Genomic DNA, 13,894 nt, shown 5'->3' with positions numbered 1-13,894 from the left:
TGCCCTCACATATAAGTTAATAATTTTGACAGGAAAAATATTTCTGAAATAGGTCACTTGTTTTTAACTCCTGGAGATTCTGTTGCCCTGCTGCAGTTGTTAGGATCATTTAAGGTACAAGTAACAGAGGAACAAACACAAACTGTTTTAAATAACAAGTCAATTTTCTGGCACACTTATCAGAGTGCCAGTGTGGACTTCGGGACTATCTCATTTCATTGGTTTTGGCTCCATTTCTCAGTAAATTGTTTTTGGTCTGTTATCCCCGTCTCAGGCTATTAGTAAAATTACTAAAGCAATTTCAAGTCTCACATTCCTACATAGCAATAGCAAAAAAGAGCAAGAGTAATTCCTGAATCTTTCGTTAAAAAACAAAAGTAAGTAAGAATATGCAGAATACTCACAAAACCCCATTTTCATTTTTCTGGATTATTTTAAATGGTAACTTTCATCCAGTGCTCCCCCCAAAATATATATTCATCTGTTGGAATTGCAGAAATAGTTACTCATTAAAGAATGTATGAGCCATTTCACTAGCTGAACTCCTGGACTTTTCATAATACCTAATGAGCTTTGGGTTATTGAGGACCTGTTATGGACTGAATTGGGTACCCCAAAAATGTCTATGTTTAAGTCCTTGTTCAACGTTGTGAGTAATTTAAAGAGGATATAATATTAATCCTCTGAGGTCAAAGGGTGAAGGCATAATTCCTTATAGGTGCTGTGCTTTTCAAAAGATTCAGGAGAAATCAAAACTGCTGACACCCAGATCACCATGAATATCCTGTCCCATAAGAATAAACCACTAATTATACAAGCAAATGCTCCTACTTGGTTAAGATAATCTATATTTAGGGGCACTGAATTATCAATCAAATATAAAATATAATGCCAAATATACAGGGACTCTACTTAGTGTCTCCTACATGGCCAGTGTAATGCAATTTAGTCTTGCTCTCAGACACTTAGACAAAGACTTATCTGGAATCTAAAGCTAATTAATTATTTAAACAAACCAGAAATGGTCCTTGCTTGAGTAGACTTCATTTCCAGTAAATTTATTCAGAGCAAATATTTTAAATACTTTAACCTAGAAATGAAGCCAAATATTAAGTCTTCTCATGTTTTACTTTCTATTTGATGATATCTTAAAGAATTATGTTCCATAGCACTTTGTAAATAACACCAAATGATTTATAAGAATGAATGAAATCCTATTATCAAGTTATAATTAATCATTTGAAAACAATCAAGCGTATTTGTAGACACATAATACATTCACAGTCCACAAAGCTCAATTACTATGGCATATAGTTCTATATTAGTAATTTCTGTGCAGACGTTCTGCTTCACAAGCAGAGGTTTTGCTGATCCTCTGCTTTGTGTCCCATGCTGCCTTGTCCAAGACCCACTTTTCTCTGAACAGTTTATATCTGCTGAAGAATTGTATCTCTACATCTGCAGTTTTCAAAAAAGTTGAAAAATTTTTTTTTTTTTTTTGAGACAGAGTTTTGCTGTTGTTACCCAGGCTGGAGTGCAATGGCGCCATCTCAGCTCACCGCAACCTCCGCCTCCTGGGTTCAGGCAATTCTGCCTCAGCCTCCCGAGTAGCTGGGATTACAGGCACGCGCCACCGTGCCCAGCTAATTTTTTGTATTTTTAGTAGAGATGGGGTTTCACCATGTTGACCAGGATGGTCTTGATCTCTTGACCTCGTGATCCACCCGCCTCGGCCTCCCAAAGTGCTGGGATTACAGGCTTGAGCCACCGCGCCTGGCCAAAAAAAATTTTTAAGTATTGTATCAACAATGTGTATACTTTTATCAAAATGTATCTTTCATTTTGGAAGATTGTAAGTCTTTGGCACTTTTGTTCTAAAATTTCATAGCAATGATTCCGCTGAGGTGTGTCTGCTGTGCGCTTGGAGGACTTTTGCAGTATGCAGATATTTAGATGCACAACATTCAAGCTTAAAAGTTTTCTTATTTTTTACTTCAGAATTATTTCCCCTCTCATTTGTCTTCTTTCTCTCTTTCTATCATCATTTTTTTCAACTGAGTACCTGGGGTGAATTAGTTTGAGGTAGAAGTGGGGAGGGGTTGATAATAATTTTCCTTATATGTCTCTAATGTGATGATGACAGGCATCAATAGGACAGAGTGAGTCTGAGGTTTGGGATAAAATCACTCAATAGAATTTAAAATCTCTGTCTCATATTTTCAAGGAAATGAATTACAAAATAATAAGAATTATGTATAATTGCCTTTGAATGAATTACAGAAACTGTGTCCTTAATTTATAATATTATGTAGTTTTCCAACACAAAAAGTACGTAAAGGGGTTTGTTAGGTTAAAAGGTTGGTGCAATAAAGGCCTAATTAGTGTACACAGCAGGTAGAAACACTGCATGTGTTCTGAGAATTAGGTAATGGAAATAAATAGTGGTCATGATACAGGAGAGTGCTATTTACAAAAATCAATTTGCTAACACAATTGCTAAATGTTTGCAGGGTAACTTTTAATGTTATGCTCCCCAGATGACATATTTTACCCATATTTCTCCTGTATTTCCTGATTTTTGGACACAGTATATTTATTGTATACTTCTTTAAAATTCACAATTAGACACACTGCTTTGAATTAAGAGGTATTTTGCCTAAAAGGAAAAAAATAAGTCATTAGTCATTGAGTTTTTGACTACTTTTTTTTTAATAAACAAGCTTATTCTGTTTCTAGCATGAATAACAACCTATAAAATGGCTACATGACATACTTTCTGTTAAATGCTCTATCTTAATTTTGTATTATAGTATATAACATGCCATAAGAGTAATTTTTTATAAAAGCTTCTGTGTATTTCTGATTGTTATCAGAATACATTTTTAGAAGTAGAATGGCTAGATTAAAATGTTTAAGTATATATATATTTTTTTTTTTTTTGAAAGAAAGAAAGAGAAAGAGAAAGGGGGAGAGAGAACAGGAGTCTTGCTCTATTGCCCAGGCTGGAATGCAATCTAAAAATAGGTATTAAAAACCTCTTTTATGCCGATAATTGTGCTTAACAACAGAGACAGGAAGGAATAAGGGAAGAAAATAACAAACAAACAGCCAAGCAATATTTCATTTAAGTCTGTGAAATGCTGTGCAAATACTGAACAGTGATTTACTTCCAATTATGTGGTCACTTTCAAAATAGGTGTAATGTAGTACTGAGAAAAATGTATGTTCTGTGGACCTGGGGAGAAGAATTCTATAAATATTCACTGAGTTTACTTGTTCCAGGTCTGAGATCAAATCATAGATGTCCCTGTTAATTTTCTATCTCATTGATCCATTGAATATTAACAATGTGGTGTCAGAGCCTCCCGCTATTACTGTGCAGGAGTCCAAGTCTCTTTCTACATCATTGAGAACTTGTCTTGTGTGTCTGGGTGTTCCTATATTGGGTGCATATATATTTATAATCATTAACTCCTGTTGTTGCATTGATCCTTTTACCATTATGTAATGTCCTTCTTTGTTTCTTTTAGTCTTTGTTACTATTAAAGTCTATTTTGTCAGAGATGAAAGTTACAACTCCTGTTTTTTTTTGTTTCTTTGTTTTTTCTCTTTATTTCATTGGTGAGTCTTCCACCAATCCTTTGTTTTGTGTCCTTGCTTATGAGATGGATCTGGATACAGCATACCGATGCATTTTGACTTTTTATTCAGTTTGCCTGTCTGTGTCTTTGATTGGGGCATTTAATCCGTTTAAATTTAGGATTATTATTGATATTTGTGAGTTTAATATTGTCGTTTAATGCTAGCTGGCTATTTTGCCCATTAGTTGATACAGAGTCTTCATTATGGAGATACTCCTTACCTTTTTGTAAGTTTCTGGAATGACTGATGCTGGTTGTTCCTTTCTGTATATAGTGCTTCTTTCAGAAGCTCTTGTAAAGCAGGGCTGGTGGTGATAAAACCTCTGAGTGCTTGCTTGTTTGCAAAAAAATTTATTTTTCCCTCATTTATGAAGCTTAGTTTGGCTGGATATGAGATTCTGGGTTGAAAATTCTTTTCTTTGGGAATATTGAATATTGACCCCCACTCTCTTCTAGTTTGTAGGGTTTCAGCTGAGAGATCTGCTGTGAGTCTGATAGGCTTTCCTTTATGGGTAACCTGACCTTTCTCTCTAGCTGCCCTTAGAATTTTCTTCTTTATTTCAACCCTGGTGAATCTAGCGATTATGTGTCTTGGGGTTGCTCTACTTGAGGAATATCTTTGTGGTGTTCTCTGTATTACCTGAAGTTGATTATTGTCCTGCCTTACTAGGTTAGGAAAGTTTTCCTGAATAATATCCTGAAGAATATTTTCCAGCTTGGATTCACTCTCTTCATGACATTCAGGTATACCTATCAAATGTGAATTAGGTCTTTTCACATACTCCCATATTTCTTGGAGACTTTGCTCATTCCTTTTTACTCTATCTTCTCTATTCTTATCTTCTCATTTCATTTCAAGTTGGTCTTCGACCTCTGATATCCTTTCTTCTGCTTGATCAATTCAACTCTTAAAACCTGTGCATACTTCGCGGAGTTCTCATATTGTATTCTTCAGTTCCATTAATTCACTTATATTCTGCTGTAGATTGTCTATTCTTTTTAGGATTTCATCAAACCTTTTTTCAAGGTTCTTAGTTTCTTTACATTGGGCTAGAACATGTTCTTTTAACTCACAGAAGTTTCTTATTATCTACCTTCTGAAGCCTAATTCTGTTATTGGAATGCACTCGTTCTCCATCAGTCCTTGTTCCCTTGTTGATGAGGAACTGTGATCCCCTGTAGAGGGAGAGGCATTTTGATTTTGGGTATTCTCAGCCTTTTTATGCTGGTTTCTTCCCATCGTTGTAAATTTATCCATCTGTTGTCTTTGTAATTAATTACTGACTTTCAAATTAGATCTCTGAGTGGATGTCTAACTTGTTGATTCCCAGCGCTGGAATCTGAGTAACCCACTGTGCTGGCTAAAACAGTGGTGTTAAGTTTCATGGTGTTTTTCTGCCCAGGAATCTCTGGTCTGGCTTCCCTCTTGAGTCCCTTTTTAAATCAGCTGAATAGGCGACTCTACCTTTCCAGAGCTCCAAACATCAACCAAAAGGGGACCCAGTCCCGTTTACTCTGCACCAAGAACTGCCATACCAGGGCGCCAGCAAAACCACCGCACCAGCCACAAGAGTCACGCTGGCGACCCGTGGGGCTCCTCTGCTGGGAATCTCCTGGTCTGTGAGCAACAAAAATTTTTCTGAAAGTGTGGTGTCCTCTCGTTCTCTGTGCTTTCACTGGGAGCTACAATCCTGAGCTGCTAGTAATCAGCCATCTTGGATCCACGTTTAAATATATTAATGACTTTTCACATACACAGCAAAACTTGACCTTCAGAAATGCACTGTTATTTTAACTCTCAGTAAAATTTATCTAAAAACGTTTACAATATTAGTTGTTACTTATTATTTATTTATTTATTTTTAATTTTTAAAATTTATTTATTTTACTTTAGGTGCATACTATATCTGGCATTTCTTCCCATGTTACCCTTCCCCACCCTAACCTCCCTCCCCCCCCACTGCTGTCTCTTCTCTACTCCCCTCAACTTCTCCTCTCCCTGAGTCCACGTGTTCTCATTGTTCAACACCCACCTATGAGTAGGAACATACGGTGTTTGGCTTTCTGTTCTTGTGTCAGTTTGCTGAGAATGGTAGTTTCCAGATTCATCCAAGTCCATACAAAGGACATGAACTCATCATTTTTAAGGCTGCATAGTATTCCATGGTGTATACGTACCACATTTTCTTTGTCCAGTCTATCATTGATGGGCATTTGGGTTGGTTCCAGGTCTTTGCTATTGTCAACTGTGCTGCAGTGAACATACGTGTGCATGTGTCCTTATAGTAGAATGATTTATAGTTCTTTGGGTGTATACCTAGTAATGGGATTGCTGGGTCAAATGGAATTTCTATTTCTAGATCCTTAAGAAATTGCCACACTGTCTTCCACAATGGTTGAACTAGTTACACTCCCACCAGCTGTGTAAGAGTGTTCCTATTTCTCCACATCCTCTCCAGCATCTGTTGTTTCCATATTTTTTAATAATCACCATTCTAACTGGCGTGAGATGGCATCTCAATGTGGTTTTGATTTGCATTTCTCTAATGACCAGTGATGATGAGCATTTTTTCATATGTTTGTTGGCCTCATATATGTCTTCTTTTGAAAAGTGTCTGTTCATATCCTTTGCCCACTTTTGAATGAGGTTTTTTTTATCATGTATATTTGTTATAGTTCTTCTTAGATTTTGGATATTAGCCCTTTGTCAGATGGGTAGATTGCAAAAATTTTTTTCCTATTCTCTTGGTTGCCAATTCACTCTAATGATGGTTTCTTTTGCTGTACAGAAGCTGTGAATTTTAATTAGATCCCAGTTGATTATCTTGGTTTTGATTGCCATTGTTTTTGGTGTTTTAGTCATGAAGTCTTTGCCTATGCCTATGTCCCAGATGGTTTTGCCTATGTTTAGGCTTTATGTTTAAATCTTTAATCCATCTGGAGTTAATTTTAGTGTAAGGTGACAGGTAGAGATCCAGATTCTATTTTCTGCACATTGCTAGCCAGTTTTCCCAACACCATTTATTAAACATGGAGTCCTTTCCCCGTTGCTTGTTTTTGTCGGGTTTGTCAAAGATCAGATGGTTGTAGATGTGTGGTGTTACTTTTGGGGCCTCTGTTCTGTTCCATTGGTCTATGTCTCTGCTTTGGTCCCAGTACCATGCTGTTTTGATTACTGTAGCTTTGTAGTATAGTTTGAAGTCTGGCAGTGTGATGCCTCTGGCTTTGTTCTTTTTGCTTAGGATTGTCTTGTCTATGTGGGCCCTCTTGTGATTCCATGTGAAGTTTAAAGTCGTTTTTTCCACTTCTGTGAAGAAGATCATTGGTAGCTTGATGGGGATGCATTGAATCTATAGATTACTTTGGGCAGTATGGCCATTTTCATGATATTAATTCTTCCTAACCATGAGCATGGAATGTTTTTCCATCTGTGTGTCCTCTCTTATTTTGTTGAGCATTGGTTTGTAGTTCTCCTTGAAGAGGTCCTTTACATTCTTTGTTAGTTGTATTCCTAGGTATTTTATTCTCTTTGTAGCATTTGTGAATGGGATTTGGCTCTCTGTTTGTCTGTTTTTGGTATATAGGAATGCTTGTGATTTCTGTGCATCGATTTTATATCCTGAGACCTTGCTGAAGTTGCTTATCAGTTTGAGAAGATTTTGGGCTGAGACAGTGGGGTCTTCTAGATATACAATCTTGTCATCTGCAAATAGAGACAGTTTGACTTCCTCCTTTTGTAATCAAATACCCTTTATTTCTTTTTCTTGCCTGATTGCTCTGGCTAGAACTTCCAATACTATATTGAGTGGGAGCGATGAGAGAGGGCATCCTTGTCAAGTGCCTGATTTCAAAGAAAATGCTTCCAGCTTTTGCCCATTCTTACTAGCTGTAGGTTTGCCCTATATAGCTTTTATCATTTTATAATATGTTCCATCAATACCTAGTTTATTGAGAGTTTGTAGCATGAAGGGCTGTTGAATCTTGTCGAAGGCCTCATCTGCATCTATTGAGATAATCATGTGGTTTTTGTCTCTGGTTCCATTTATGTGATGGATTACATTTATAGACTTGCATATGTTGAACCAGGCTTGCATCCCCAGGATGAAGCCTACTTGATCGTGATGGATAAGCTTCTTGATGTGCTGTTGCAATCTGTTTGCCAGTATTTTATTGAAGATTTTTGTGTTGGTGTTCATCATGGGTATTTGCCTGAAGTTTTGTTTTATAGTTGAGTCTCTGCTGGGTCTTGGTATCAGGATGATGTTGGTCTCATTAAATGAGTTAGGAGGATTCCTTCCTTTTGTATTGTTTCATACAGTTTCAGAAGGAGTGGAACCAGCTCCTCTTAGTACGTCTGATAGAATTCAACTGTGAACCTGTCTCGACCTGGACTTTTTTTGATTGGTAGGCTATTGATTGCTGCCTCTCCTTTAGCCCTTGTTATTGGTCTATTCAGGGTTTCAGCTTCCTCCTGACTTAGTCTTGGTAGAGTACAAGTGTCTAGGAATTTATCCATTTCTTCTTGGTTTACTGGTTTATGTGAATAGAGCTGTTTGTAGTAATCTCTGATGGTAGCATGTATTTCTGTGGGCTCAGTGGTGATATCCCCTTTATCATTTTTTATTGCATCTATTTGATTCTTCTCCCTTTTCCTTTTTATTAATCTCGCTAGTGGTCTGTCTCTGTTGATCTTTTTAAAAAACCCGCTCCTGGATTTATTGATTTTTTTTTTTTGAAGGGTTTTTTGTGTCTCTGTCTCCTTCAGTTCTGCTCTGATCTTAGTTATTTCTTGTCTTCTAGCTTTTGAATTTTTTTTATCTTCTTCCTCTATCTCTTTGAATTTTGATGATAGGGTGTCAATTTTAGATCTTTCCTTGTTTCTCACATGGGCGTTTATTGCTATAAATTTCCCTCTCGACATTGCTTTAAAGGTGTCCCAGAGATTCTGTTAAGTTGTGTCTTCATTCTGATTGGTTTCAAAGAACATCTTTATTTCTGCCTTCATTTCATTGTTTATCCAGTTGACACTCAGAAGCAAGTTGTCCAGTTTCCAAGTGGTTGTGCGGGTTTGAGTGTGTTTCTTGATCCTGAGTTCTAGTGTGATTGTGCTAGGTCTGATAGACTGTTTGTCATGATTTCCATTCTTTTGCATTTGCTGAGGAGTGATTTGCTTCCAATGATGTGGTCAATTTTAGAGTAAGTGCAATGTGGTGCTGAGAAAAATGTATATTCTGTGGATTTGGGGAGAGTTCTGTATATGTCTGTTAGGTCTGCTTGGTCCAGCTCTGCATTCAAGTCCTGGATATCCTTGTTAATTTTCTGTCTTGTTGATATGTCTAATATTGACAGTGGAGTGTTGAAGTCTCCCAGTGTTATTGTGCGGTAGACTAAATCTCATTTTAGGTTGTTAAGAACTTTCTTTATGTATCTGGGTACTCCTGTGTTGGGAGCTTATATATTTAGGTTAGCTCTTCTTGTTGGATTGATCCTTTTACCATTATGCAGTGTCCTTTGTGTCTTTTTGATCTTTGTTGGTTTGAAGTCCATTTTATCAGAGACTAGGTTTGCAACCCTGCTTTTTTTTTTGTTCTCTATTTGCTTGGTAAATCTTCTTCCATCCCTTTATTTTGAGTCTGTGTGTCTCTGTATGTGAGATGGGTTTCCGGAATACAACACACAGATGGGTCTTGACTTTTTATCCAGTTCTCAAGTCTGTATCTTTTCATTGGGGCATTTGGGCCATTTACATTCAATGTTAATATTGTTATGTGTGAATTTGATCCTGCTATTTTGTTACTGGCTGGTTTTCTTTCCTGTAAGTTGACTCATTTTCTTCATTGCATTTTTGGTCTTTGCCAACTGATTTGCTTTTGCAGTGACTGGTACTTGTTCCTTTCTGTGCTTAGTATTTCTTTCAGGAGCTCTTGTAGGGCAGGTCTGGTAGTGACAAAATCTCTTAGTAATTGCTTGTCTGTAAAGAATTTTATTCTCCTTCACTTACAAATCTTGGTTTGGCAGGATATGAAATTCTGTGTTGAAAGTTTTTTTCTTTAAGGATGTTGAATATTGGCCCCCACTCTCTTCTGGCTTGTAGGGTTTCTGTGAAGAGATCCACTGTGAGTTAGATTGGCTTCCCTCTGTGGGTGACCTGACCTTTCTCTCTGGCTGCCCTTAGCATTTTTTCCTTCATTTCAACCCTGGTGAATCTGACGATTATGTGCCTTGGGGTTGCTCCTCTTTAGGAATATCTTTGTGGAGTTCTCTGTATTTCTTGAATTTGAAATTTGGACTGCCGTGCTAGGCTTGGGAAGTTCTCCTGGATGATATCCTGGAGTGTGTTTTCTTCCAGCTTCGATTCATTCTCCCCATCAAATTCAGGTACACCGATCAAGTGTAGATTAGGTCTTTTCACATAATCCCATGTGTCTTGGAGACTTTGTTCATTTCTTTTCACTCTTTTTTCCTCTTGTCTTGCCTTCTCTTTTTATTTCATTGAGTTGATCTCCAATCTCTGATATCCTTTCTTCCGCTTGATCGATTCAGCTATTAAAACTTGTGTTTGCTTCACGTAGTTCTCGTGCTGTGTTTTTCAACTCCATCAAGTTGTTTATGTTCTTCTCTAAGCTGGTTGTTCTAGTTAGCATTTCGTCTAACCTTTTTTCAAGGTTTTTGATTTCTTTGCATTGAGTTAAAACATGTTCCTTTAGCTCAGGAAAGTTTGTTATTATCCACCTTCTGAAGCCCATTTCTGTCAATACATCACACTCCTTCTGGGTCATATTGTGTTCCCATGTTGTTGAGTTATGATCCCTTGAAGGAGAAGAGGTTTTCTGGTCTTTGATGGTTTTCATCTTTTTTGTGCTGTTTTATTTCCCATCTTTGTGGATTTACCAGACTTTGGTGTCAGAGAGCTGCTTGATGAGGTTGCTTGTCTACCTCTGGAGGTGCTACTGGGTTTCTAGGGACTCCTTCAGATTCCTAGGGAAGCTTCCTGTGTCTTTTTTGTTTATACTGGGAGATTAGACCTGCCTCTTCCACTGACCTGTAGGCGCTGCTGCATGTTCAAGAACACTGTCTTTTGTTATGAAGGCTTCCTGTGTTTTTTGTTAAAACATATAGCCCAGACCCACCCCTCTAATGGTGGGTTGTGCCCTTCTTTCACTGGGCTGGATCATTCAGGGTTCAGCTCAGATTGTGGCACTGGCTGTGCAACCCACTAGAGTCAGAGCTTCAGCCCTCGGGGGTTTGTGGGGGAGGGGAGGGACCCACCCAGTGGCACCCAGCCGGCTGTCTCCTCCTTTCAGCTTCCTCTCTCTCGGGTCATGGGGTAGGGACCTGCCCAGCTGCTCCTGCTTACAGCTGCCTCTCTCTCCAGGCAGGGGGAGGGCATGATAGCTCAGTCCACAGGCTCTCCTGGCCACCTTTTGGGCTTATGCATCTGTTTAGTCTGTGCGCCAATCTGGGACACTGTCCTCGATTATTATTCAACTCCATGCTTATAATTCCTGGTGCTTGACTGGCAAAGATCCCCTGTTCTCTATATTGCTGAGGCTTTGGGGGAAGCACTGTATCTGTACTGGAGTGCCAGATGGGGAGCCTCCGACTCACCAGTCAGATGCCCTTTTTGGGTGAAGCAGCATGCCTTCCTGCCTCAGTCTGCCCTCAGTGGGCTTTGCTCACTGTCGGACCAGACCCATTGAAATGCACCTGGTACCTTGGTTGGAGCTAGGAGAGCTCTGGATTTCTGTGTCTCTCTTGTAGGGTATTGTGCACTGGAGTTGTGTCTGTTCTGCCATCTTGGTTGAATCTCAGTTGTTACGTTTGAATTAAAAATTTAAAATTCAATAAAAGCAATCTTAAAAAATTATAATTTTGTAAAACTAAAAGCTTAGGAATTGTTTAATATGATCACGTTATTTTGTTGATGTGGTAACTCTTCAAAACTAATTAATTGAAATGAGTAGTTATAAATTACTGAACACACAGAGACATATCTAAAATCCAGATTTTGCAGAAAAACTCTAGGTTTCAATATTTTCTTGATATTAATTTTTTATAGCATTTCAAATGTCATCTGGTAGGTACCTTGTCAATGTCTTAGAATTACAAATGAAGTAATATTCTAGACCACCATCAAGAAAACACTGTATCTTCACAGCTAAAATTGATTTGTTATTGTATCTATCATAGCTGACATTTTGAGTGAACATCTTCCTTAAGCTAAAAAAAAAATGGAAACTGTTCTTCCAGAAGTAAATGATAATAGCTGAGAATGCACTATATTTAAAAAGCTAATAAATCTGATTAGATATTTATGACTATATTTAGAAAATAATTATTTGAAGTATATAAATAGGATCTACATACGTAAGCTAAGAAGTAATTTGTTCCTTTAAAGAGTAATGGTTTATTGCAGACATTGTATCAAGCTAATAAAATTATACTTCTCAGCTTTGTTTATACTCCCAGACCTCAGTCAAATCAACATTCTTTTTTTTTTTTTTTTTTTTTTTGAGACGGAGTTTCGCTCGTTACCCAGGCTGGAGTGCAATGGTGTGATCTCGGCTCACCGCAACCTCCGCCCCCTGGGTTCAGGCAATTCTCCTGCCTCAGCCTCCTGAGTAGCTGGGATTACAGGCACGCGCCACCATGCCCAGCTAATTTTTTGTATTTTTTTTAGTAGAGATGGGGTTTCACCATGTTGACCAGGATGGTCTCGATCTGTTGACCTCGTGATCCACCCACCTCGGCCTCCCAAAGTGCTGGGATTACAGGCTTGAGCCACCGTGCCCGGCCCAAATCAACATTCTTATCTATCATAACTGTAATCCTTGCCCGTGCTTATATATAATCTTTCAGTATTTCTTAAAAGAAATTTTGATATTGTATTGTTTTCAATGAACGTTAATGCAGATTCACTTCTACATTTGCCTTAATCTGTTTTTTTCTTACTTATTCCCCTTTGCTAATTCTTTTCCCCTTCATCTTCTATCTCTTTAAAGTGCTCATACACTTTATACTTATAAACAAGTGCAAATAGGTGTGCATACCAACATGTGTACACATATAAGGTATTTTAAAAAATATTTTACAAACATTGGGTTATTTCATATACAACTTTACTTTTCTTAATAAACAATGTAACATGAATTACTACCATCTAATAGACAAAGACATATCATTTTTTAATAGATGTGGTTAATCTTTGTCTAAATCTTGTAAATATTATCCTTGAATTGCATTGAGACTACGTCACTTTGCCCACATTTAACCAAAACCACCATACCTTGGGCAAACAGACCCCTCTACTGGTGAATATTTTCCCCTATGAAAACCAGTCAATAAAATTTGGAAGAGATGACTACCTGACGGTTGTACAAACGTTAATGGAAAGACATAAAAAACATGAAAAAGCAAGAAAACAAAACACAATACCAAAGGGACACAATAATTATCTAGTAGCTGACCCCTCAAAAATGGAAATTTATAAAATCATTAAAAAAATTCAAAATAATGATCTTAAAAAAGTGAGATATAAGAGAATACAAATAATTTCATGATATCAGGAAAACAACTTACAATATGAGTGAGAAATATAACAAAGAAATTGATGTTATGAGAACAAACCAAACAGAAAGCTTGGAGCTGAAGTATTCAATCAATTAAATAAAAAATAAAATAGAGAAACATACTAGATCAAGCAAAAGAAATAATTCTATACTTTAAGACTTTTTTCTGAAATGTGAATATGGCCTTTGTGAAATATGGAATACCATTAGTCTAACAACTACTTGCATTGTAGGAGCTCAAGAAGGATTAAAGACAGAAAAAGGGACTGGAAGCTTATTTAATGAAATAATTGCTGAAAGCTGTCCAGGTCTTAGAACAACCATATGTATGATGCTCAAAGGTTTGTAAACAAGATGCAACACACAGAGTCCTCTCTGAGGCACATGATAATCAAACTGTCAAAAATCAGAGTCAAAGAGAGAACTTTATTCTATCAGCAATCTTCTCAGAAATATTTCAGGCTAGGAGAGAATTGAAGATTATACTCAGTGTGCTGAAAGAATAGAGAAATGACAACTGAGAATACTATAACCAAAAAAACTGTCCTTTAGAAATGAAAGAAAATAAATTATTTCTCAGACAAGCAAAAGCTAAAGGAAATCACCACATTAGACCTACCCTGCAGGAAATGCTGAAGGGAATTATTTAAGTAGAAATTAGAGGGCAATAATTACTATCATAAA

General features: G+C 37.3%; 1 long non-coding RNA gene across 1 annotated transcript in view; it reads left to right on the top strand.

The window, feature by feature from the left end:
- LOC144580102 (uncharacterized) overlaps positions 1 to 13,894 on the top strand; it is a 149,767-nt gene that overhangs the window by 3,625 nt on the left and 132,248 nt on the right. The gene's annotated exons all lie outside the window — the stretch shown is intronic.

This window comes from Callithrix jacchus, chromosome 18, assembly GCF_049354715.1.
Source record: "Callithrix jacchus isolate 240 chromosome 18, calJac240_pri, whole genome shotgun sequence".
Lineage (NCBI taxonomy): Eukaryota > Metazoa > Chordata > Mammalia > Primates > Cebidae > Callithrix > Callithrix jacchus.
The sequence above is the reverse complement of the archived record's forward strand: the minus strand, read 5'-3'. Positions and strand labels throughout refer to the sequence as shown.